This window comes from Lucilia cuprina, chromosome 3 (genome assembly GCF_022045245.1).
Source record: "Lucilia cuprina isolate Lc7/37 chromosome 3, ASM2204524v1, whole genome shotgun sequence".
In the NCBI taxonomy this organism is placed as follows: domain Eukaryota; kingdom Metazoa; phylum Arthropoda; class Insecta; order Diptera; family Calliphoridae; genus Lucilia; species Lucilia cuprina.
In genome coordinates this window covers 24,430,409-24,455,861 of record NC_060951.1, presented here as the reverse complement: position 1 = coordinate 24,455,861, position 25,453 = coordinate 24,430,409, and the positions used below count along the sequence as shown (strand labels likewise).

Sequence of the window (25,453 nt, the reverse complement as noted above, 5' to 3'; positions counted from 1 at the left end):
TAGATTATTATTACAGACATAATAGTGTATCGCGTGAGGACATATTTTATCCCAAACTCAACATTTAATGCGGGAACTGTTTTCAGAGCACCAAAAAAGAAACTCACACATAAATAAATTGTGCTTAACAAAACTAATGGCAAATTTGTGTAAAAATAACATTTATAAATAATAGTTGATACAAATATTAACGCAATGCATTACGAATCCCTAAAACGAATTGTTATTAATGTAATTATTAAACCATTTAACCGCCAGCTGTTGTTGTAATGGACCTTAATCGTCCTTAACAATGTTTTTATCCCTCTTCTCATTTTTGTAGTTTTTTTAAAGAACAAAACTCAAAAATTCCCCTACATTCAAAAACAACTTATACAAAAATTTGTTTTAAATGGGAAAATCCCTCATAAATTCAAATTGCACATCACATTGTATTACATGGATATTGTTATTATGACATTGTCCTACAATATCATCAGTAGTGGTGGTACTGTTCTTGCACACTGATGTGGTGTATGCTGGTTTTTCATATTTTCAGTTGTGCGACTAATAATGCGGGGAAAGTCCTTTTAAAGTCATAGCACAATAATAATGTTTGTTTGCTTCTTGTTGGTTTTTCTAAGTGTTTTTTTTTGTGTGAAAATATTGTCAACATGTCACAATAATTACAAAAAATATAAAAAGCTGGTATCAGTAAGAAAAAGATGCAAAAAATAGAAATTTCCCTTAAAATTTAGTAGATACAAGAAATAAGCAAATATTTGCTGTATAAAAAGAACAATATACAAATTTTCATTATAAAATCATTATTTTTACACTGAGAGAAAATTTGGCTCTCATTCATCATTTCCAGTATAAACTACAAAATTCCAAAACATATACTCCTTTTAATATTTCTGATGCTTTTTTTATGAATTCACTTATAAGTTCTTCATTTAAAAAAGCAAAATTGTCTATGGTGAGTGCAATTTTATTTCACAAGATTTAACATAAACTTTCATATTCTACGTGATTGGATCCTCGAGAATCGAGACAGAAATAACCTCGAAATCGAGACAGAAATAACCAAGTTAGTAGTCTTTAAAATATATATTTTTTAGAGACTACAGAGTCCCCCGATGTCAATTACCAGCTATATAACCGGAAATTAATGATACTCTCTTTTTCCTTCTCGTCCTGATAGCTCAATCTTCATAAGTTTAGTCTTCTAGCATTAAGCCCCAAGGACTAGTGGCCAGTAAGTACTGCAACTTCCATGAATTTACTCTAGGAACGTAATGTAGGGCTCGGGACCTTGAGGACAGAAAGTCAATCATCTCGGTTGCGCAAGCTCATATATTTTACAGCTTTTCAGTACTGCTGTAATGTTCCATGAATTTACTCTCGGAACGTAATGTAGGGCTTGGGTCTTTGTGGATTGAAAGTCAACCATCTAGGTTGCACAAGCTTATATCGTTTGAAACGTTTACATCGATTGCAGGTTAAAGGCAGTATTCCGAATCCAACACAGTCATATTGTGGAATGTTTCGCCATCACTTTTAGGAATCGCCGGCATTCTAGGACTTTGATGTTGTGTAAACAACACTTAAGAGCCCTTAGAACTGACTGGCTATCGGTATATATTTGAAAGATTGACATTCGGTAAAACCTGAGCCAGTTTTCAGTCCGTTTTTTGGCAGAAAGTTCAGCTTGAAAAAAGCTACATTAATCTAGAAGCTTGAAGGTAACTATAGTTTCAGTATGTTCCATGTAAAAGACACCACACACTATAGTTAGTTTTTGAGACATCGGCGAAGACCTTATACAATTGTTAAATCATCACTGAAAAGCTTCTATTAAAAGATAGTTTAGTCAACGATTACTTCCAATGAAATGAATATAGTAAGTGCCTAAACTGGGTCATATGCCACAAAAAAATGTGTAAAGTCGAATTGCCGCATTGAGGGCAACCTCTTGGGCTTTTAATGTAGAGGTAGGCATCTTAATATGACAAGTAAATACTTTGATGAGGTGGTGCGAATTGCTCCATTTATCAGCAACGATGAAGCACGAAGGATTCCTTCAAAACTTTTGATGTGTTTTATATTTTTGTAAGATTTACTTCAGATAGGTGCACCAAATAACAGTATGGGCATAACTACCATGTCGAAAAGCGATTTGGAATTCCTGGTGTTTACACCCCACAACTTGCGTATTAATCTCCGACACGTATATGTATAGGGCCTTAGTCGCTTTTAATGTTATAGGTTAAGTGTTGAATGATACGTTTCGAGTCTAAACAGTTATCCACATATTTTGCACATCGGATAAATTCAGTTCTATCCCATTAAATGGAAAAGAACCCTGTTTACTGAAACTACTACTCTAAGCATTTAAACGATAAAGTTCTATGGGGGAGATACATTTTCAGGGGTCACATACACCACCATGAATCTCCGAACTCTTCCCCAGCAGTTAGAAGATTTTTAGAACATTTAGTAATAACTGAATGTTGTTCAATAATTGCTGTACTAACATATAAGTATGTTTCGAGTGTAGCCGACATTACTGTAGACAAATTCATTAATAATACGAATTTTGTTACATTAATTTACTTGAAGTATTTAAACGGGTGTGAGAATGTATGCGTTTACTCAAGCAAGGATAATGATGCATTATTTTCCATGTTTCTGGAAAATATAATTGGGTGAATTTAGAACATTACAAATATATTGAGGACATTATCAAACATCATTCTCAACAACATAACCATCATAATCCTTCATTCAAATACAATTTTATTTCATTATCATCTGCAACATCATCATCCCCCTTGTAAGCAGCTGTTTTTTTTTTTGCTAAGTAAATTTTTAATTTGCAGCAATAATGGCATTTTTGATCCCGCATAAAATAGTCAAATAATTTATTTTGCATTTCCAGTGAAATTTTCCTTCGATGGAAATGCAAAACAATATATTTTCATGTTTTAGTTGCAATAATCGATTTTTAACTCTTCACACTAAATTGTAAAGCAACTGTTTCTGTTAACCAACCCTCTTTTAGGTTCTTGTTTTTTTTTTTACAAATGCTTTAGCAATGAATGTTTTAGCAAAAGATAACAATTAGGGTCAGTTTTGCTTAAGATCTAAAAAGGAGAACAGAAAAAAAAACTGTTAGTTGTTTAGGGGTCATTAGTGTTTGATGCGTTTTTTCTATTTGGACCTCTTTTTTTTTGTTTTTAAAATGTGCATTTAATTTGTTACAGCATTATTACTCTTATTTATGGTTTTTATTTTATATAATATTTGTTTCTTTTTTTTCTATTTTTAGAGATTTTTTAGTGGTTTTTAAGTGAATTAAATATGGCTCATAAAAACATCAAGTTCTTGAATTATTTAATGATTTTTATATCAAAATTTTACGAGTTTTTTGTTCGTTCCGTCTAGTTAATAAATTGTTTTAATTAAGAACTATAATATTAATATATTTAACTGACTTTTTATTAATATAAAATGTAGGAAAGCATGCTTTAATAATTACTTAAGTACTTTGTAATTTATGAACTATTCTAAAAATGATGAAATGAAAAAAATCTCTAATGATTGTCTAATGATCACAATTTTGCTCTTTCAAAGATCTTCAGAGAGCTGTACTTTAAGCTCAAGTTTCCGTTTTATACCAATGAATCTTAACTTGTTTACCAACTGTCTTAGTTGCGATTTAATTGGACACAAACTCTATAGGGATCTTAAAAACTTTGAACACTAACACAAATTGTGTATATTTTTAGATGTATATATATTAATACTGATTTTATACCGACCATCTAATAACACTCTTTAACAATTTTGCAAAAAAAGGTTTTACACATAATAAACTAGGGAACTAGGGTCCATTTGTAGCAATTCTGCATATTCCGATTTTTATATTCACCTACTATGTCCAATGTTTAAAGGATTTACGATTTCAATCAAATATTTTAAATATTTATATGTATTGTATGATGATATTCTTAGTATCTAATGAAAGCTGGCAATCTCTACATTCTATGTATGTTATTTGAACCATTTAGATAAAAAAATCTAAAAAGAAATTAATTTTAAAAAAAGGTCAATATTTTTAAATACTTTTTTGTGACAAATTTGTTTTAGTTTTCATTACTTTTTGTATCCTGAAGAATTGAAATACATAATACTATTTTGAAGCAGAGGTTCTCAGCTGCATTTTATATTAATATTAAAACTAAATTATATCTTTTGAAATCGCACCCTTTTACAGGGACGTAAGAGATGATTATGAAAAAGTAAGATTAAATACTAATGGTCCAAAGTTTCCTGTACTCATAGATTTTTTTCATGTGTGAATATTATTGTTGCATGGTGTAATATGAGTAATAAAATTATTTAGAATTCCCTTTGTAAAATGTAGACAAAAGTATGTTTCCTTGTTCCTTATCAGATTCTACGACGATCTATTCATGAATGTTCGTTTAGTTTTTTCATTAATAGCAATATAGGTCCATGAGACCCTTACGGAATACATTTTAAACAGTGATAAATATGTTGATTAGAGTTACATATATCCAAAATTGGAGCCTATCACTACGTAGTTGCCTGTTAGAGTTCTAATAAAGAAAATATTTCACTTAAGTCATTTTGCATTAAAAACCTTACGCTGCAAATCGATTTCCACAATACATTAAATACGAAGCCCACTATCGGGCCTGTTGAGAGACCCTCTTTTCTAAAACATTCAAATTTAATAATGTTAAATGAGGAAGAAACTGCGACTCCTATCTATACTGCACTTTTTTATATACCTAGAAATTCTTTGTTAATGTATAGTGACCCTATCCCTACGAAATTTCATGATAATAGTCCCCACCGACAATAAATCGTTTTAAAATTATAGTATTTAATTAAAATTGGTTCTTGGTCAATATTAGAGATATCCTCTAACTCTTTCTCATTTTCACAGTTTCTGCAGAATATTCAATCTCCTTAATTGCCATCTTCAGATTTAGTAGCTCACGCGATGAGTGACATAAACCATAGGATCGGTCTATAAGAGCCTACCGATACTTTATGTCAATAAAATGTTTTAAAATAACAGTTTTTAATTTCGGTATATGATAATGGTTACGTTACAGAAGTATTCAGCTAGAGGCTATCTCAATTAGGCCCAGAAATAACCTGACCAATTATGCCTCTTTGGTAGGTATCTTGGGAAATCAACAAGTAACACAAGTGAAGGAATCTATTTTTTAAATGTAAATATTAGAAATATCCCATATCTCAGCTTTTGCACAAGATACAATATTCCAACTTACTGACGTAGACCCTAGGTTCAGCCTATAATAGATCCTACCGACACTTTATTGTCAATAAATAGTTTTTTAATTATAGTTTTTTTAATAAAATTCGAATTTTATGATTGTATGAAATAAATGATTGTATTAGTTTCGATGGTTACTGGCAGTGAGGTTAAATCATTCGGGCCCAGAATTTTCTAGTGAAGTATCATTATGTCTTTCCTCGAAACGGAAAACGTCATCTTATTATTAGGAATATTAGAGTAATAAATTGAATATTAAAATTGACTCCCTATAATTGTGTGATATTTAAGTATTTAAAAAAATATTTGCCCCGATTTCAATACGAGTAGTCTTACCTCAAAAAGTAAATATGTCATTCTTTGTAAATCCCTCCCCTAAATTGAACAGTATGATTAAAATCATGCAAACAAAATATAATTTTTATACTTAAGAATTTGATACGATAACAAATAGTTTGTTTATTTGATTTTTCCTTCAAATGCACACGGTATCAATGGAGTTACAATTTATGAATGAATACAAATATTTATTTATCGTTTGTTAATAACTTATATGAAAATGTTATCAATAGAAATCTAAATAATAAATGTAACAAATATTTGTTTATAAAATTCAATAAAATAAAGTTTACAGGAATAAACAAAGTTTTCAAAATAAGTAATTTGGTCGAATACTTTAGTCACTATGAGATTTTATATTAAATTTATCGGTTTCTCAAGGCTTAATAAAGTTCGAATACATTCACTATTGCATTCACTCTCTGTCGAATTTTGATTCATATTTTAGTACACGAAAGCATAAGGACTTAACGGACTGTTCATGGACAAAACTTTTTCCGAAAATAATATTTATATTGCAATTTTTCAATGACTACTGCTTATCGTTCTAGTTACATAGAAATACGTTAATAACGTCTAATTAATAATTGTGTAAGCAGATTTTAGCAGTTTAACCCCTTGCCTGTTATTGAAAATTTTTTATGGGATAGAATGAACAAGTGAAAAATCGGAACTTACTTATCCACTATATTCACTTGCAGAATATTACAAAGGCCCCTCGACAGAAATTCTTTAAGGCTTCTTATTGGCATTCTTTCAAAGAAAAATATGTTTGGACGCAATTAAATCGGATTGATTACCATAGATTACTCTTTTATCTGACTGTTCGGTTCTACACGGCTACAGAGATAAGTCTCTCTCACTATCTAGATACTCATAAAGAAGTGTCACTAACAAATTTGTTAAAAATATCTAAGAGTAGTAAAAACAAAAATCTTGTGAAACCTGGTACTCCGAGTGGTCAGTTTCTTGAAGGACTGCGTCCTGGCTGGTCAGTTAGTAAATCATCCCTGTTGCCGACTCAACAGAGTCATCCCATCTGCGTAGTTGTAAACGGATGTGATGTTTTACGTCTCAGAAGTTAAGCAACGAGGCAGCAGTGGTCAGAGATGTGTATGTTCGAGTGCTTGTACAAGGACCGGCTTATCCATGTACAAAATTTGCAACCTGCGTGTAAGATACACAAATGAGCAGTGGTGAGTTTTTATTTTTGACTCACCCAGTGGATGAAAAAGTCCACCTTCTACACTACCGTGGTGTAGGGAATGAAAAAAGTATTTCTTTAATCATACACGAAAAAAACAATGTAATCTCTTTAATTCAATATTTTCATTCAAATGATTAGAAATTTAAAATTTAAAAATAATAATAATAAATAAACCCCAAATTTCAAAAACTATATTTTTTATCTCCCACTTTGAGTTCGTAAAATTAAAAAAAAAAATAATAATAATTTTTTATTAATAAGTCGACTGCGAGTATTAGTGATATTGATATTTTGGTGGTGATACCCCACTTAGTTCATTGACAAATCAAAAAAAATCGTATGGAATACAAAAAGTATTACAAAAATATGTACAACAACAGCAACAATAATAATAAAATATTTTCATAAAAATTTTGTAATGTGATAATAAAATAATACTATACACACAAACACTGACACATTTAAAATCTCTAATCTTTTTTTTTTTCACCCAAAAAAAGTTTGTTTTTTATTACAAAAATTTTAAGACTGTTGCCCTTTGGTTGGTGTTGTTGTTGTTGTCGTTGGAGCTGTCCCTCACAAGTAAGCACTTGTTCTCTATGAGGGCCTGTTATTTGGATGGTGTTTGTACCTCTACTTGTCTTATAAAATGTGAAAAAAAAACTTCATACATTGGACTCCAAAATATACAAATATACTATTTTTGTATCAAAATTTATTTATTTAATTATAACAAAATACACACACACACAAATAAATTCAAATATATGTGTAAATAGTGCACATAATCTTATGTTAAATACGGTAAATTAAATATATATATACATATATATGTACCTAAACTCTTACAGTGTGACTTGTAATAAAGTAAACGAATTTTCAAAGTTTCAAATAGATGATGACTTTATCCAAATCATACCGCAGAATTACGAACCTGCATTTTTAGCGTATAAGATTTAGTAAATTATCCCGAAAAGATTTGATCACTTCATTCAGCTTTCCGTTACATAAGTATTTTTTTAGGTCTGGCACTGCTAAAGCATATTGATTCAGAGGTAGATCTAAACTGAGAGGCAAAACGGCCCTGGTAATTTTCAATTATAACCCAGAAAGTCTAACTAATCACAACACTAGCTTCCAGCTGAAGTCTATGCTAAAACGGAATGTGTAAACTAGATTAGAATCACGAACAGAGATTACAGTCATAAGGTAATTAGAGCGATAATAATATAATACAGTATTGAACTGTAAGCCCTAATCGAATACCTTTCTTAAGCTAAGCTTTTTATAATATAGAGAAAGTTAACACGACAAGTAAAAACCATTCGACATAACTACGGCCGAGTTAGAACATATATGAGAGAAGCCCAGAGGACTATTCCAAAGATCCTATAGGTTGACCCTAATGAAAAGAAAGTTAAATGAAACGTTAACGCAACTCTCACATAGGATCAAGAGTACAACTGTAAAAAATTGAACTAACGGAAAAGGAACTCGAGTAAGTTAATCAGATAAATGAAAAATTTTCGACGCAACTCTCACCTACGTTTTTAACCCGTTAAATATATGGACGACCGAACATCATTTCGCTAACCCCAATATCCTATGGGACTAACAGATTGAGACAAATATATAGAGCATTTGGAGAGAACAGAGATTAGTGGAGTCATATTATGCAAGATTTTTTTTCTCAGGAAAAATATTAAAAACTCTCCGACACTGCAGGTTTTCTTTAAAATTTGATCCACATTCTGAGAGATATTATTAAAGATATTATTTTCCTCAGGAAATCTGATTAAATAGATCAATTTATGTATATAAAATATTTTCAACTAACATGTTTAATATAAAGAGCGTAGAACAGTGCCAATAGTGGACTAGGTGTATTTGCTTAGATCTTATGCAAAATACACCGTCCTAAGAAAACCTAACCAAATCATTATTAATTTTAGAAGTCGTTTTACATAAGCTCTTACCTTTTTTTAAAGCGACTGTTTATGTCATCTTCCAAGTAGTTTGATTATTTTGATTTTAATATGAAGGATTGGGATCCAGTGATAGTGAGTTTAGATTTCGAAATAGTTTTTCCATAGTTCGTATATTAATTGTATAATTAAAACGCGTCTGTACATGTTTAGAGACTCCGCTGCCTAGTTTTCATATATTTGTTAATGTGGAAGGAAAAAACAAATATTCTAAAACATATCGCTGAAGTCTGAAAATGTAGAAACTAAAACCTTATATAGGGATCTATGTAGATATAACCGTCCGATGTTTCTAGACCTAATTCGTAAGAATTCTCCAATCAGTGTTTGTGAGGAATATTAATATCACTCGGTGACGATTACGGGGTATGCGGAAACATGCCTTAAGATAATTTGATTTAATTTCAACAAAAGTCTGACAACAGCAAAGAAAGTGATCCATGGTTTCACTGTCCTTTACATATGCTCCATATTCGTCTGAATATGCACATTCAAGGTTGTATAGTTGTTCCCGTAATCCTGTGTAACATCAGCCTTGCTCATTTTAAGGAGACTTCTCGTTCTGCTCTCATCAGAAGTCTTGCTGTTCTCTCCACCGTTTCATCATTTCAAAAGACCTTATTGGATACTGTAGCCAATATTTTTAATTTGGACTTCGGTGAATCGAATGATTTTGGGTTTATCAAATTAGCTACTTCCTAATTCCTACCCCATAAAGCAAGTAAATTCGCTCTTTCAATACAGACTACTCTCGAGTGATCTGGTACCTATATGAATCAAAGCATATCTCTGCGAGAGTATACGTTTAATACTTCGGCTTTGAAAAAAATATTAGCGGGTAACACAATACTGTTTGTTGTCATAAATATTTGTCACTCTGTCACAAACTTATGATTTAAGACATAATTATGCTAGTATGCGTACATTTTACTCCATCACTACACTTGAATATTTATGACACTTTTTGTCTAATATAAATATACATATATACTAAGGCTTAGTAGTGGTAAGAAAAATTGTCTCATTTTTTTCTACAGTCTAAAGACGAATATGTTGTAAATTTCAAATGTCATCATATTTGGTTTAGTTTAGTTTTGAAAAGAAAATTTATACATTACAATGGTGTTAATTTTATGATTATTTGCTGTTGAAAGTAACAATTTATATAGAAATTGTTGTAGTTGTTGTTCTTTGGATTATTTGAAAATTTAAAACAAAAAAAAAAAAAATACTAGGAAATTGTTTACGGATTTCGGTCAATTTAAGTTTTGACATTTTAAGAATTTTTAATTAAATAGTTTTGAAATTTGAAAGTATACCTTGTAAAGTTCGGCTGACATGTTTGTAAGTTTGTCCCTCTAGAGGTAGTTTAACCTTTGGAGTCCATTTAGCAAGCAGTTTTACACTTGATACTAGTTTTGCTAGGTTTTAGAAGTTAATAAGGTGTTGATTTTTTTAATATAATTTTAATAAAGTGTTGAAGTGTGTTTTCCATTTAAAAGTATAAATTTCTTTGTATGTTCTTCTCTTTTTCTAGTATTCTTTGTGTTCTAAAGTAATATTTCATTTTTTTGTTTTTATTTCCATATTCGTAATAAATATTTCATTTTTGCCTTTAGGCAATTTAAAGCCGAAAATATTAGTTTTTTCATTTTTAATTAGTTTTCTTAGCAGGGGTAGTAAAAGGTTAAAAAATTTATAATGGAATATTTATTATATTTATAAATGTATGTTGGTTTTTTCCTTCTTTTTTTCGTTTAAACATTAATAATTAATGTCAGCCAATATAATTTATTATTAAATAAAAAAAGAGTTTTAAATATTAATTTTCATTAAATATCTTAGAACAAGATTTTGTATTTTTTTCAAATAGCCTAAAATGTGTTACTATTATTAGTCGTAGTTTTATTTTCATAGTTTATAATATAATTCAGCAAAAACATGTTTAGAGTAGCTAAAAGTGAAAAGTGTCGGAACTTTGAAAATTTAATTAAAAATTTACAAAAAAAAAAATCATAATTTATGACTTTTTGATGGAGATCTAAAGTTTACTAGGCTCAGAATGTGATTCCTAAAATTGTTCTTATAAAATTTGGTTCTGCCTAAGAAATTCAGTGTCGATTCAACACGACCCAAATAAGATGGACAGTCAGGCTGCCCTAAGGCTATAAGTGGTGTCTATACAACATCACACCTGGTCCTAGAATGCCGGGCATCTCTAAACGAGATGGCGAAACATTGCACAGTGGGACTGTATTGGATTCCAGGTCATCGACAGATACCTGGCAATACCATCGCGTACTCTCTTGCTAAAGTGGGTTCCTTACTAGCAACAGAGTACACCGACAATTTTGTTGGCATTCCGCTTTCAAGCTGCAAACGCTTGATTCGTGAAAAACTCCACGAGCTTGCGCAACACAGTTGGTCGACTGAGGTTACCTGTAGACTGCCGAGGATCATGTGGCCGTCGTATAACCCACGTAGATCACGAATCCTTATTCAGTTTCCGGGAGAAAATCTACGGAACTTAATCGCAGTAGTGACTGGCCACTGGCCTTTTGGGCTCCATGCCAGAAGACTAGAACTTCCTAGTAATGACTTCTGCAGGAGCTGTCAAGATGAAGAGGAAGAAGAGAGTACTGTTCACTTCCTCTGTCAGTGTCCTGCCCTAGCGGAGAATAGACTGAATATGCTAGGAGCCAATGTCATGCATGACTTAACGGTTCTATCTGAGGCTGACATCCGAAGGATAGACTCCTTTATTCGTGCGACTAAATGGTTTGTATAGGAAACCTGAGTAGTTGGGTCGAAGTGTAATAATACACCGACCATTTTCTTTCTCTTTTCAGGTATCACAAAGGAATCACAACATGGACCCAAGTGTGCCCCTAATGCGAACAGCAAGGGACAGCCTGCTAACCTAACCTAACCTAGCAGCCGAATGTCAAAATTGATAATGTACTTATTTTAAGATTTTTTGGTTTGATTAAATCTCAAATGCATACTTGATTTTCATTAAAATAAAATTGATTAAAGAAAATAAAATATTGAATTAATGTCAAAATCAGCAAAGGAATTAATTCAAAAAATAGTTTAATAACAAATATTGATAGTATTTATAAAAAATATATGACCTCAGCATTTATTTTATATAGTCGTTCATCACGTTAGCTTTTGCTGCTTTTACATCCAGCTGACGATGCCATATAGAACTCAGTTGGTCTCTTCTGCCGCTGGCTTACAAATTTCAATCTATTGCGTTTCTGCTATGTTGTTGGGCTTGTGTTCTTAGGCAAAATATATCCAATTTATCGTCATGTTCGTACTCAACTATATTTTGTTCGATCTGTGCTCAAAGTTGATCGTTATTGATAATATTTAAACAGTGAGGCAGAAAAGAAATAAATGAGGCATTTCATAACGGCTAGTTCGATTTAAATAAAATTTGATATTGGCATAGCCAAGGTGTATTCGAGTTTATGTTTTGAAAATGGACGCCAAAAATTCTATTTATTTTCTTATTTATGTTATACTCTGCAAATACTTATGAAGTTACCAAAGTTCGGAAATTGCAAAGTATCAATATTATTTTAAACTTGCAAAAAAACAGGGAGACACCAAAATGTTTGGACTTTCACCCACCGATTGCGCTATAATAAATTATTGTCAAAAACTTCTTTTTGCAGCCGTTATTGGCTACTGCTCTTAAAACATCTTACTAAATAAAACTAAAAATATATATTTGCAGCAAAAGCATCTGTTGCTAACGGTTACAAAGTGATCATTACTCAAGTTCAAAACTATATTTAAGAAACACTCGAAACAAAAAAAAAAACAACACAGTGACACATTTAAACATGATGGGGCTCACTTTAGGCCAATTTCAATAAAAAATTACCTCTATAAAGAAATTTAAGTATTAAAGACAGAGAAAAGAAACAAATATTAAATAAAAAACTAAAAAGATAAAATATCAATAAAAAAGCAAATATGGTTACAAACTTAAACTAAAATACAACAAAAAAAATCCAGAAATGTGTGGTTAAAAAAAGTCAGGCAACATTTATTTAAGTTAATAAAGCCAAAAATGTATAAAGAAAAAACTTATGACTCAAAAACTAAAATTAATGAATTAAATAAAACAAGATCATATTCATAAAGACTATTAAAGTGAAGAAGAAAATTATAATAGAAAAAGAAAAAACTTTCTAAGTGGAGTTACTTAAAGGTGAGCGAGTCAGTCGGTGGCAGTTGTCACTGCTGCTGCAGCCAGTTATACCTACTTTTCATAGAAACTGATCTTGCTGGGGAAGGGTTCATTTTCGGTTGACTCCAAAATATTAAAAGCAATAAAAAAGAAAATATACAACAACTTAGCGTTGGTACTTTCTTGAATGACAATTTAAATATTTTTTTTTTATTTCTAAGAATTTATTTGAAAGAAATTTAGATACACGCACAGTTTTTTTAGAGTTTGCTTCGTTGAACAACTACTTGTTGATTATTTGGTTGTAAACGTTGGGATTTTTTTTGTTAAATACCTATTGTTGACAAATGTTTAGCAGCTAATGGAAAAGCTGTCAGAGACATGGACAACTTGTAAAGTCTTTGTTGATTATTGTTACAATTTTTATATTTTGTTTATACGTTTCAATAAAATTTAATTGTGGTACTTATCATAGATAATTATATTGAGTATGTGCTGAAAATTGTAATGTATGAAATTTTTGTTATAATATCCGCTAAATACATTAGAAATTAGTCCTAATGGTTAATCCTTTAGATTCAACAAATATTATTTTCTATATATTCATCTATCTATCTATCTATCTATCTATCTATCTATCTATCTATCTATCTATCTATCTATCTATCTATCTATCTATCTATCTATCTATCTATCTATCTAACTATCTATCTATCTATCTATCTATCTATCTATCTATCTATCTATCTATCTATCTATCTATCTATCTATCTATCTATCTATCTATCTATCTATCTATCTATGCATCTATCCATCTATCGATCTGTCTATCTAGCTATTCATATATTATTTGATATTAAATTAGGTTTTGAATAACTTACATGCTTTCATAGTTAAAAGAAAATTATTTCTTTAAGAAACTTGTATTACCTGAAATGAAAGAGAAAATATATATTTTTTTAATTTTAATAAATATATAGAACAATAAAACATAACTAAAAAATAAACTTGAAATATTTAACACATTTATCATACGATTACATACATCTCCTAAGCTAATTAGCCAAAAAGAGAATTCTCTATATATACAAACATACATACATAGTTAGAAAATCATAAGGTCAAATAAAACTAAAATTAAATAATACTAATAACTGGCCCCGCATGGTGACTGCTCGTGTATTGATGATTTCCTTTTCGAATAGCTGGTGGATATTTTAAGAAAATGGGGTCGTTGACGCCACCGCCTTAAAATTGTTCACTTTCGCTAAAAAGTCAATGAACTCTTTGGCTGTCGTCGAAACATAATGATATAAAAGGAACATAAAAGTTTGTTAGCATAAAAAACAAACATTTGTTAAGAACATTTGAAAATTAAAAAAAATCAAATACTTCTAACACTGTCACTGATTATTTGACACAGTATGACAAAGCGATGGGTGATGATGGCGAACTGTCGTTTAAAATCAATTAAGGTCTTTGCTGGCAAATGGCCAGAACTACAGTCAACTGTTATTACAATTTAATTCATATATTTTTTTCGTCATTTTTGTTTAAAATTTATAAAACATTTTCAAACAAAAAAAATATTTTTAATAATTTTTAGTTTTATAAATAATACAGTGAGTTACTCAAGTATAAACATGATTATATATGGTTATTGCTACTACAATACCTGATTGGAATATTTGCAAAAAAAAATCACAAGCATTAAAGTTAAGTTTGTAGAAAGTTGTGCTGGCTCGAGCCAGACCGATCTGGCTCTAACTGATTACATGCTAATGTAGATTTTAATGTTTTAAATACCATTATCCTTCGCGGTGACAATGGCGCATCACACATGAAAGATAAGCGATAAATGGTTGAACATCTTGCAAGGATTATGGTATACAAAAAATATATCAAAAAACTTTACCTACCCGGTAAGTAGGCAAGTAATATTGAAGCAATGTGGAACTACTTACTTTCGGGGTGAATAACTAATTATCTTTGTTAGAAGAGATTCAAAAAATAACTGGTTACAAATGTGCTTACACGAATTTCCTCCGCGTAAACCTGGCTCTACATTTATTTTTTGTATTTATTAGCCATTCCGCTTACTTAATGCTCCAGTAACGAGTATTTACATATGAGTAAAAAATTAAAGGAATTTTCTGGAATGGTTATAATGAGGGAAATAAAACTGATTGGTGTTTATTTTTTTATTTCCCATGTCGAAAGACGTACCAAATTGACTACTTACATTGCCCCTTAAGTCAACAGGACCTTATGTAAAATGTAGTCCACCTCACTAACACTATCATCGAAGTCTTTACTATATCATTGACTCTCTCTCTCTCTCTCCTATATCCTATATATAGACTTCTACAGAAATTGTCCTTATTAGGAGAAGACTAAAAACTTATTAACCTTCTTTGTCGTTGTATGGACTTGGTTAAATAAGCTTTGCGTTCGCTCCATGTACAAACATTGAATCAAGTAATGGAGCAATATAATATCTGAAAATTGCTGCCCCATTTCTTAACATCAACAACATTTCTTAACATCAACATAAACACCTAATGACTTAATCGGTAGAACGGATCCATAAAATACTCCGAGAACTTGTTCTTAACGACAGAGAACACAGTTTGGTTAATCCAGTGTGAACAGAGTTTACACTCAATATACCCAGATAAGGAAGGAAAATCCAATGATATCACTTGTATAAGATACCTTCCATCTATCCGATTCAACAGTGCCAACTTCTGATTCATCCGATAAACTCATTGAGAAAAACAACGGACACACTCTATGTGAACAATGTAAACCCTCAACATACCCAGATAAAGAAGGAAAATCCAATGGTATCACTCCCACCATCACCATTCAAGCCTGCCAACTTATTATTCATCCGACCAACTCATTATATATACCAACTTATTGCCAGTAACTTATCCGTTGCTTCAGCAACATTACAAAATTATCGCGGATTATTCTCTTGCGTTTAAACCACAGTCACCTTTTAAAGGTCCGAAATTATTCCGAAGTATAGACTTTACCATGTATCAGTCATTTAACCGAAATTTTCAGTCTTTTAACCGGTTCCCGAGGTACCACATTTTATGGCTCTCTAGTTTAATCCCAGGTTTAATCACTCCCAGGAAAGGATGAAGATACATTTGACATCGCCACTTTATAGTCCCGGCAGAAGGGACCTCTTTTCTCCTGATCCCTATTAGATCTATACCAAATGGAACTTAATAAACCTAAAAATTTCTCCACTCAATTAGGTTCATATCTATTCAGATTTCTAACTCTTATATTGATAAATTAATACCGTAAATTTGGACTTGGAATAGTTCTATAATCAACAAAATCTTTCTTACACACTTTATAGTGAAATCCATTGTAGTTTAAAAACTATTTAATATAAATACCTCTTCTGCCTAATACTTTCATCAATTTAGCTAAAACAAAGAAAAATAATTAATGTGATGTTACCAATTTTTTCTAATATTTAATCTCCTGATCCCTATTAGATCTATACCAAATGGAACTTGATAAACCTAAAAATTTCTCCACTCAATTAGGTTCATATCTATTCAGATTTCTAACTCTTATATTGATAAATTAATACCGTAAATTTGGACTTGGAATAGTTCTATAATCAACAAAATCTTTCTTACACACTTTATAGTGAAATCCATTGTAGTTTAAAAACTATTTAATATAAATACCTCTTCTGCCTAATACTTTCATCAATTTAGCTAAAACAAAGAAAAATAATTAATGTGATGTTACCAATTTTTTCTAATATTTAACATTTTGCCAACTTTTTCACGAAACAGCAGCAGCAAGAATATTTCTTGGTGGCAAATTTTTCAGGCGATTTTTTGTTCTTTAGAGATGACCAAAACTTGTTCGAGATGAACATGAAGTGATAAATTGCTTAATGAGCATTAATTACATGCGATGCCGCCATAAAGTGACAATCTAAACGTGGGTGTTTTTCTCTACACTTCTAGCTGTTCGTATTTCATATTCGCTTGTGCCTTTTTCGAAATTTTTTTAATTTAGCTTGAGTGTGGACTGTTGATTGGGGTGACAATCTATTTGCCAAACATTTGAATATTTTAGTTTTTAGTTTCATTTCAAACATTTTTTTTCTCGGCTGATCTGATTTTTATTTTGCTTTGCTAAATAAATAAAAAGCGAATACAATTTATTTTTTAACATGTCAATTTTTTTTTATTTTTTTAATGTTCATCATATTTTTCGATTTTGTTTGAGATGTCTTGTGTTTTTATCATTTTAGGGTGATTGACAACAGACCAACCTAAAATTCAATATTTTTTCGAGGGGATTAAGTTTGAAAAAATGTATATTAATAATTTATTTAGTTTGTTTTAGGTGTGTTTAAATAGTGCTACAGTTGAATTTTTTTTTAATAGTTTGACATTGATTGTTTCTTACGCATGTTAGATTTTTTTGCTACTAAATTGGCGGTCGACTACAGGTTGACCTCAATTTGATTTTATGAAAATGTGTTGATGATGTGAGAAAGATTTTCAGGCGCAAATGTTTAAAAATAATTTGATCAGTTAACCTCACTCAATTTTATCATTACACCTTAGTGGTACAAAAATCATTACTTCTATACAGTTTAATATTGTAAGTAAATCAAATGGCCCCCAGTAGGTTAGTAGTTAGTGTTCTAGTCTGGTAGACCGGAGGTGGTGGGTTCGATTCCCACCTGAGGCACTGGTTAAGGAGCGCACAACAGGCCCGATTGAGGCCTAGGTGTATTTCTTCGGATTTGAACCTAAGTAAATCAAAGGTTGACACCCTTAGACAATAGGGATCGATTGTTACTTTTATGAATGCATTACGTGTGCAAAATTCTATTATAATATAACATCACTTTGTCTTATTTATACCGACCACTGATTTAAATGTACGTTATTGCTAACTCAGACTACTCCTTAGACCGTTATTTATTCACAGATTAAAAAAACAACTTCACAGACCAATTGATACATAAACAAAGTCATAAATTAAACCAGGAATTTAACGATTAAAAACAACATTTTAATTAATATTCTACTCTAAAAACGGCAAAAAAAGAAAGTAAAATAAAAGCAAGCGAAAACGATACCCGATCATTGAGTCCACCAAAACATCAATCATTTTAAAATTTACTGCAAATAAACGTGTAATTGTTATTTAAAATTCCAATCAAAATGTAACGATCAATAAGTTATCCCTCCAAAAACAAAAAGAAATAAAATAAATTCCAACAAAAGAAATACATAACACAAGTAGAACATTGTCAAACAATTTTAAATGGTTTGTTGTTGTTTTTCAGTTTGTCACCATGACAGTTGACTACTCTACATTTTGAATGTATATGAAAACATATACAAGAAATTAAAATAATAAACAACAAACAAAAAAAAAAATAAGGTGTTATAGAACCATTACCTCATTAACTAAGTACTTACGGGGTTTCTTGCATGGTCAAAGTATTTATTACATGACAACCACATACACACCTCTTTTTTCTCAAAACTGTTCTTGAATTTCTTACATTTCACTGACAACATTCTTTTTTCTGCTGTCTTTTAGTTTACAACATTTTGAAGGGTGTTATTTGACAAGCATGAAATGAAAACAAGGAGATCGATCTTAAGAGAATAAACTCAAGAATTTACAAATAAAAATGTAAGTCATGTGATCATTGAAGAGTAAAAAATTATAGTTTTTGTATTAAAAACAAGAAAAAAGTAAGCCTTTTTTCAAAATATGAGAAAATCCATTAAACAACAGTTGAATTTGAAAAAATAATCGTAATAAACATTTCAATTCATACTTATAGATCGTTTTCTATTTCGTGAACAACCGTCTCAGATTTGGACAGTTCATGTATCTCTATAAAGTGTTGGATTAGTAATAGAATTCCTCCAATGGTGAAACACTACCTATTAGTTAGCAGGATTAGGGATAATGATTACATAAAGTAATTCACATTACAATTATTTCTAATGCGTAATCGGGCATCGACTAATTACTATTATTTGTAATTGAAGTTTTGCCAATTACAATTACTTGAAATATGTTATTGGTATTGCCAGTTATAAATTACATGTAATTGTTAAGAAAAAAATTTCAAATTATTGTAATTGGAAATTCTTCAATTACAAATAACAATAAACGGCAAAGCTTCAAATACAAGAAATTGTAATTTGCTAAACTCAATTGCAATTACTACTTAATAAAACTTAGATTACAATCATTTCATATGTAATTGTAATTGAAAATTTAATAATTACATTATTACATTTTCCTGCTATTATTACAGACTTGTCTGATATGTAATCAGAATTGTCTTCCCAATTTCAAGACAGTTGTAGTATTCTCTAAGATACCCAGCAAAATCTTTACTTACCCGGTAAGTAGGCAAGTAATATTGAAGAAAGGTGTAAGTAGTTACTCTTTTGGGTGAATAACTACTTATTTTTGTGTGACGATGACCAAAAATGAACTGGATACAAATATACTTACCACATTTTTCCGGATTTAAAACTGATTTTACAGTTATTTTTTAGATTTGCTAGTCTATTCTCTCACTCAATGCCTCATTTAAACGTTATTTTATCATTATATCTGGAATGGTGTCTACACATATGTAAATATCAAAATTTCTTGAAAAAAAAATTCCAAAATCGGGTCCAAACTAATTAAAAAAAAAAAGTTTATCTTATTGATAACGACAACTCATTACCAAGTAATGTATGAAATAACTACATTTCCTACGATACTCATTACCAAAATTTGAAAATATTTTACTGGGTATGATCTATGTTGATTATAATATGAAATATTGAAAAGATAGCCTGTAAACTGGGCAAATAATACTCGGAAATGTTATGTTAAAGTATTCGAACCACAGCATCAGTATAAATAAACATAACTAACGAGATACAACTTTCTTATTTTCTAAAGAAAGTTTTTTTAAGAATTGAGAATCATTTTCTACACAAAATTTTCCAAGAATTGAGCATAATTTTCTATAGAAAAGTTCTTAGAAGATGAGAATCAATTGAGCGTCATTTTCCTCATAAAGTTTCTTGAGAATTAAAAAATCAATTTCTATAACAATTTTTTTTAAGAATTGACCATCATTTTCTATAAAAAAAAGTTCCTAGGAGATGAAAATCATTTTCTTCAGAAAATTTCACAAGTATCAGGCTTTATTTTCTATAGAAAATTTCTCAAGAATCTAAAGAAACATTTTTAAGAATTGAGCATAATTTTCTATAAAAAAATTGAGAATCATTTTCTATTGAAAATTTCTGAAGATTCTATCAGCATTTTCTTAAGAAAATTTTTCAAGAATTGAGCATAATTCTCTATATTTCTCAAGAATTGAGAGCCAATTATTATAGAAAAATTCTAAAGAATTGAGCATCATTTTCTATAGAAAATTTCTCAAGAAATGAGCAGTATTTTCTGTGATTGAGGATCAGTTATGGTTGTTGTAAATATATTTGCCTTAAGTTGGCCAACTTCTGATTAAACCAAATGCAAAAATCTGGTGAAACTTTAAAATCCCAACAATCGATAATCCGTGTTGAACAAGATAATTATCAGTAGAAAATCTATCAAGAATTGAGCATAATTTTTCAAAGAAAGTTTCTCAAAAAGTGAGCATAATTTTATGTAGAAAATTTAACAAACATAATTTTTAAATATTAAATTTTTTAAGAAGTAATTATAATTTTCTTAGAAGCTTTGAGCAATATTTTCTGTGACCAAAGTTGAGCTATGTTTGTTGTAAATGTCTGTTGCTTTCAGTTGACCAACTTCTGTTGAAACCAAATACTTTAAAATCCCATCAATTCATAATCTGTGCTGAACAAGATGTCTGTCCAACATGGTAAAATATTTCATTATGAAAATTCTTTTCTTTGTGGGGAGATAAATGTTTAACTTGGTGAAAATTTCATAAACGATTTATTTAACGATTTACGATCTAAGACACTCCAGGTAGAAGATTTTATAAATAAACATTAAAAGACATTGAGCACACTTTATTATTTATCTTCAAACACCACTTAAAATATAAATGAATATTTTTTGCACTCTACTGAAAAAATACAATTAAAAACTAAAGAAGGTCTAATAAAAGACATTTGTTTTTAATTGTAACAGAGAAACGGTGTGAAGGTTTATTGTTTCAAAGATGTGTAAAAATATTCAATGTTTGCTGTCATTTTACTAAATATCCTGTTGATTTTAGAGTCTTTTGGTTTTTCCTAATTGAATAGTACTACTGTCACCCTATTTTTTGTTGGTAGTTTTTGTAAAAATAAAAGAAAATATTTTAATTACTATTGTTGTGTTAATTGTGGTTTTATGTTTACCTTTTGGATTTTAACACTGTCATTGTTTTTGCTGTGTTGTGCAATTGTTATGTTGCAAACAAGGGAATTACAAATTTGTAAGTAATTATGTTGATAATCATCTAATGACACATTTGTACAAAACATAAGAACCTTAATAACACATTACAAGGATTCCTTTCGTGTCGTAATGAATGCAGAGAAAAAAGAAGATTAAAAACATGGTCATTGTCTTTGAAGATTAAGATCGGTTGGTGGGTTTTTTCTTTCGAAAACATATACTAGATTTGCACAATTACGTTCTTTTTTTAATTAGAACATGAAAATGTTTCTGTTCAATTTAAATGAAGTGTTTACATAGTAATAAGTAGTAAGTTTCCTTTAGAGAGTCTAGTAAAATTAGTTGCAGCATGTGCTGATGGATGAGTCTTTTTAAAGAATTTTACTTCTACTCAACTAAACATTGCACTAATTGGGTTACTACTGAAACGTCTTAAAGATGTTTAAAGTTCCCTTTAAAAACACTATTGCATTTGGCGCCTTCTTCTAAGCGAAACTTTAAAAAATTTTCTTGCTTCAGGAAATACCTAGTACACGTTTGTAATTTTGCAAAAATTAACACACGCCACTGATAGCAACAGACTTCTTTTAATAAGCCCCTCTTTGGATCATTATTGAAATACATAATAACAATATTTACAGAATAAAAAAACAAACATTAACAACAAAAATTATTTTAAAAAATATACAACTGGCTTTATTTGTTTAAGAGTCATTAAACAAAGGGTGTGAAGACCACAGTCCTGTGTGGCAGGCATAACAGAAAACACCTTGTGTTGTTTCTGGAGAAACTTTACACAAAAACTTGATTAAGAAATTATGGGTTATTAATGTTGCATGTTTTATGTTGTAAAATATAATAATGAAAAAGAAACAACAGTACAACAACATTTTCAATGCCAATGTAATTCAATTCAATTTGTAAATTGTAATAAAAAAAACTATTTTAAAAACTCACTGATACACATACAAATAACTCTTGACAATTTAAACGATTTGCACATGGCTTTTGTGTTGCAAGTTATTATTCTTTCTCCACTGCATCTTTATCAAGGGAAATATAAATATTTAAAATACATAAAAATAAAATCAGACGTATCTGTACTTTTTATTAGCAGGCAATGTCAATAGGAAAGCAAAATACTATATTAGAAAGTTCTTTAGAAATTTTCTCATGAAATGAGTTTAAATTCTTTATAGAAAAAATCTCAAGGACTAAGGACAATTTTCATGAATTGAGAAACATTTTTATAGAAAATTTCTCAAGAATTTAGAAACATTTTTATAGAAAATTTCTCAAGAATTTAGAAACATTCTTATATAAAATTTCTCAAGAATTTAGAAACATTAAAAAAAAATCGCAAAAATTCAGCAATGTTAACTATAGAAAATTAAGAAAAAAACAGTAACATTTTCTATAGAAAATTTCTTATATTAAGAAACATTTTCTATAGAAAATTTTTAATGAATTGAGAATGTTTTTCTATAGAAAATTTCGCAAGAAATGAGCAATATTTTCGATAGAAAATTTCTCAAGAATTGAGAAATATTTTTCTTGAGAATTGAGAAATATATTTTAAAGAATTTTCGAAGAAATGAAGAATTGTAGAAAAGTCTAGAAAATTTCCTAAGAATTAAGAAATATTTACTGTAGACAATTTCTTATTTAAGCAACAATTTCTATAGAAAATGTTTGAGAAAAAAATTTCTGAGAAATTTTGTATAGAAAATTTCTCAAGAATCACTCAATTAATTTAGAACATTCGTTATGATTCCAATTGGGTGTTCAATTTTGTAATGAACAACAAAAATAAAACGCATTAATTTTGTAGGTTCTGTTTTGATTCCCGTTCCTTTGCAAAATTAATACAAACCAAAAAAAAAAAAAAACAAAAAAATACCAAAACAAAGTCCAAAAGAAAATAACACAATTTAATATTAAATTTAAAACCATCTGAGTCATCATCAAAAGAGCGGCAACTTCACTTCGTCAACATCATAACTTGCAGAGGTTGCTTTTATTAAACAACTCATCAACAAGCGATTGCAAAAATAAACCAAAAATTATGTTGGCTGGCAGATGCTGCTGTTGATGTTGATGTTGCAGACGCCTGTTGCTCAACTGTACTTCAACAATTTATTTTGTTTTTTTTTCTTCTTAATTTAGTTTAATTTTTTGCTTTTGTTGTATATCATAAGATATACAGCAACAAAAGTAAGTTGTAAGCAAATTTTATACGAGTAAGTATATAACAACATACATATATACTTATATACCACATACCACATACACATTCACATAAGAATAAGTATTTGCTGCCACGATATGGAAAGCAATTAACAACATCTTCTGTATAGAATTGAGAAAACAAAATTAAAAACAAACTATAAAGAAAACAACAAAACTGAACCACAACAACCACAGAAAATGTGTTCCTTTTATGTTTACTTTTTGTTGCAGCTTGCATTTTAACTTCAATGTGGCAACAAAAACAATATCGACAAAGAAAACGTAAAGAACTATCTGTTGCTCAAAAGGAAGTTTGCAAAAATTTCACACTGCCTACCACTTAAGTGAGGCAACAAAAGCGCAATTTAAATCGCTTTAACTACATACTTTCGAAATCAAGAAAATTTTGGAAATTTTCTTGAGATATTTTCTATCATTTCTTTAAAACTTGTTACTCGTTTTTTAAGAAACTTTCTAGGGAAATGTAACTTGTTTCTTGTGAAATTTTCTATAAAAATGTTAACCATTTCATGAGAAATATTCTATAGAAAATGTTACTCCTTTCTTGAGAAATTGTCTATAGTGATGTTATTCATTTCTTGAGAAAATTTCTATAGAAAATGTTACTCATTTCTTGATAATTTTCTATAGAAATTGCTACTCACTACTCTTGAAAAATTTTCTTTGCAATATATTACAAATTTCTTAAGAAATTTTCTATAGAAAATGTTACTTATTTCTTGAGATATTTTCTATAGGAATTGTAGTTTATTTCTTGATAAATTTTCTATAGAAAATGTTACTAATTTCCTGTAAAAATTTCTATAGGAAATATTACTCTTTTTTGTAAAAAATTTTCTATAGAAAATGTTACTATTTTTTTGCGAGAAATTTTTTTATTGAAGATGTTACTCTTTTTTGTGAGAAATTTCTATAGAAAATGTAACTCATTTTATTTTCTATGGAAAGTATTACTCATTTCTTGAGAAATTTTTGATAGAAAAAGTTTGGTGCTTTTTCCATCATAAATGTGTTGTTAACATTGATGTATAGTGTCTGGTTGTCTCATTTGCAATGTCTGGAAGTTATTGTGATGCTGGGTGGTTTATGTACATTCAAAGGAACCTTCAATGCAAACAACAACCATATTTAGTGTACGACTAGTTATCTAGTGGTGGTGAAACAACAGTATAATAGTGATCGTAGTAAAAAAAAACGGAAGAAGATGTTACAATTGTCGTAACTAGTTATGTTATGTATGTGAGTGTGTTACTATAAGCGTTACGCCTTTTGTAAACTTTATCTCCTTCGAACGACTAAAAAAGGAAGTACGATTTTTTTGTCGGTTTCGTCAAAAAAAAAAAAACTGCTGTAAGGAAGCAAAACTTATGCCTATTATTGTCTACAATTATGAACTGGTAATTTTTAAAAATATAAATAATATGCGAAAGGTTCTTTGAGGGAATCTAAAGCTGATAAAATGTGTTTATCATTATTACTAGTAGGCTTCCTTTTATTATCATAATTTTTTGTTATTATTGTTGTAATGCTGTTTTTCATAATTGGTTTTTAAATTCCGTTGATGTTTGGTCGTTATGGCTACTTTATTATTAAAATGTTTAATAGATTTTTAATAGACATTATAAAGGTGATTTTGAAGAATTGTGTAATTCATAAAGAGCGGCAATTTAGAGATTGTTGAACTTTTTTATAAATATAAAGAAAGA

At 29.7% G+C, this 25,453-nt stretch overlaps 1 protein-coding gene across 3 annotated transcripts in view; it reads right to left on the bottom strand.

The window, feature by feature from the left end:
- The window catches only part of LOC111676024 (mitochondrial cardiolipin hydrolase), a 115,099-nt gene that overhangs the window by 63,306 nt on the left and 26,340 nt on the right, over positions 1-25,453 (bottom strand). The window contains exon 4 of one of the 3 annotated variants that reach the window (XM_046945367.1): positions 13,880-13,982. The exons of the other annotated variants lie outside the window; for them this stretch is intronic. The gene's annotated coding sequence lies outside the window, so the exon portion shown is untranslated. Of the gene's footprint in view, positions 1-13,879; positions 13,983-25,453 lie in introns of those variants that run through there. 3 annotated transcript variants of the gene reach the window in all.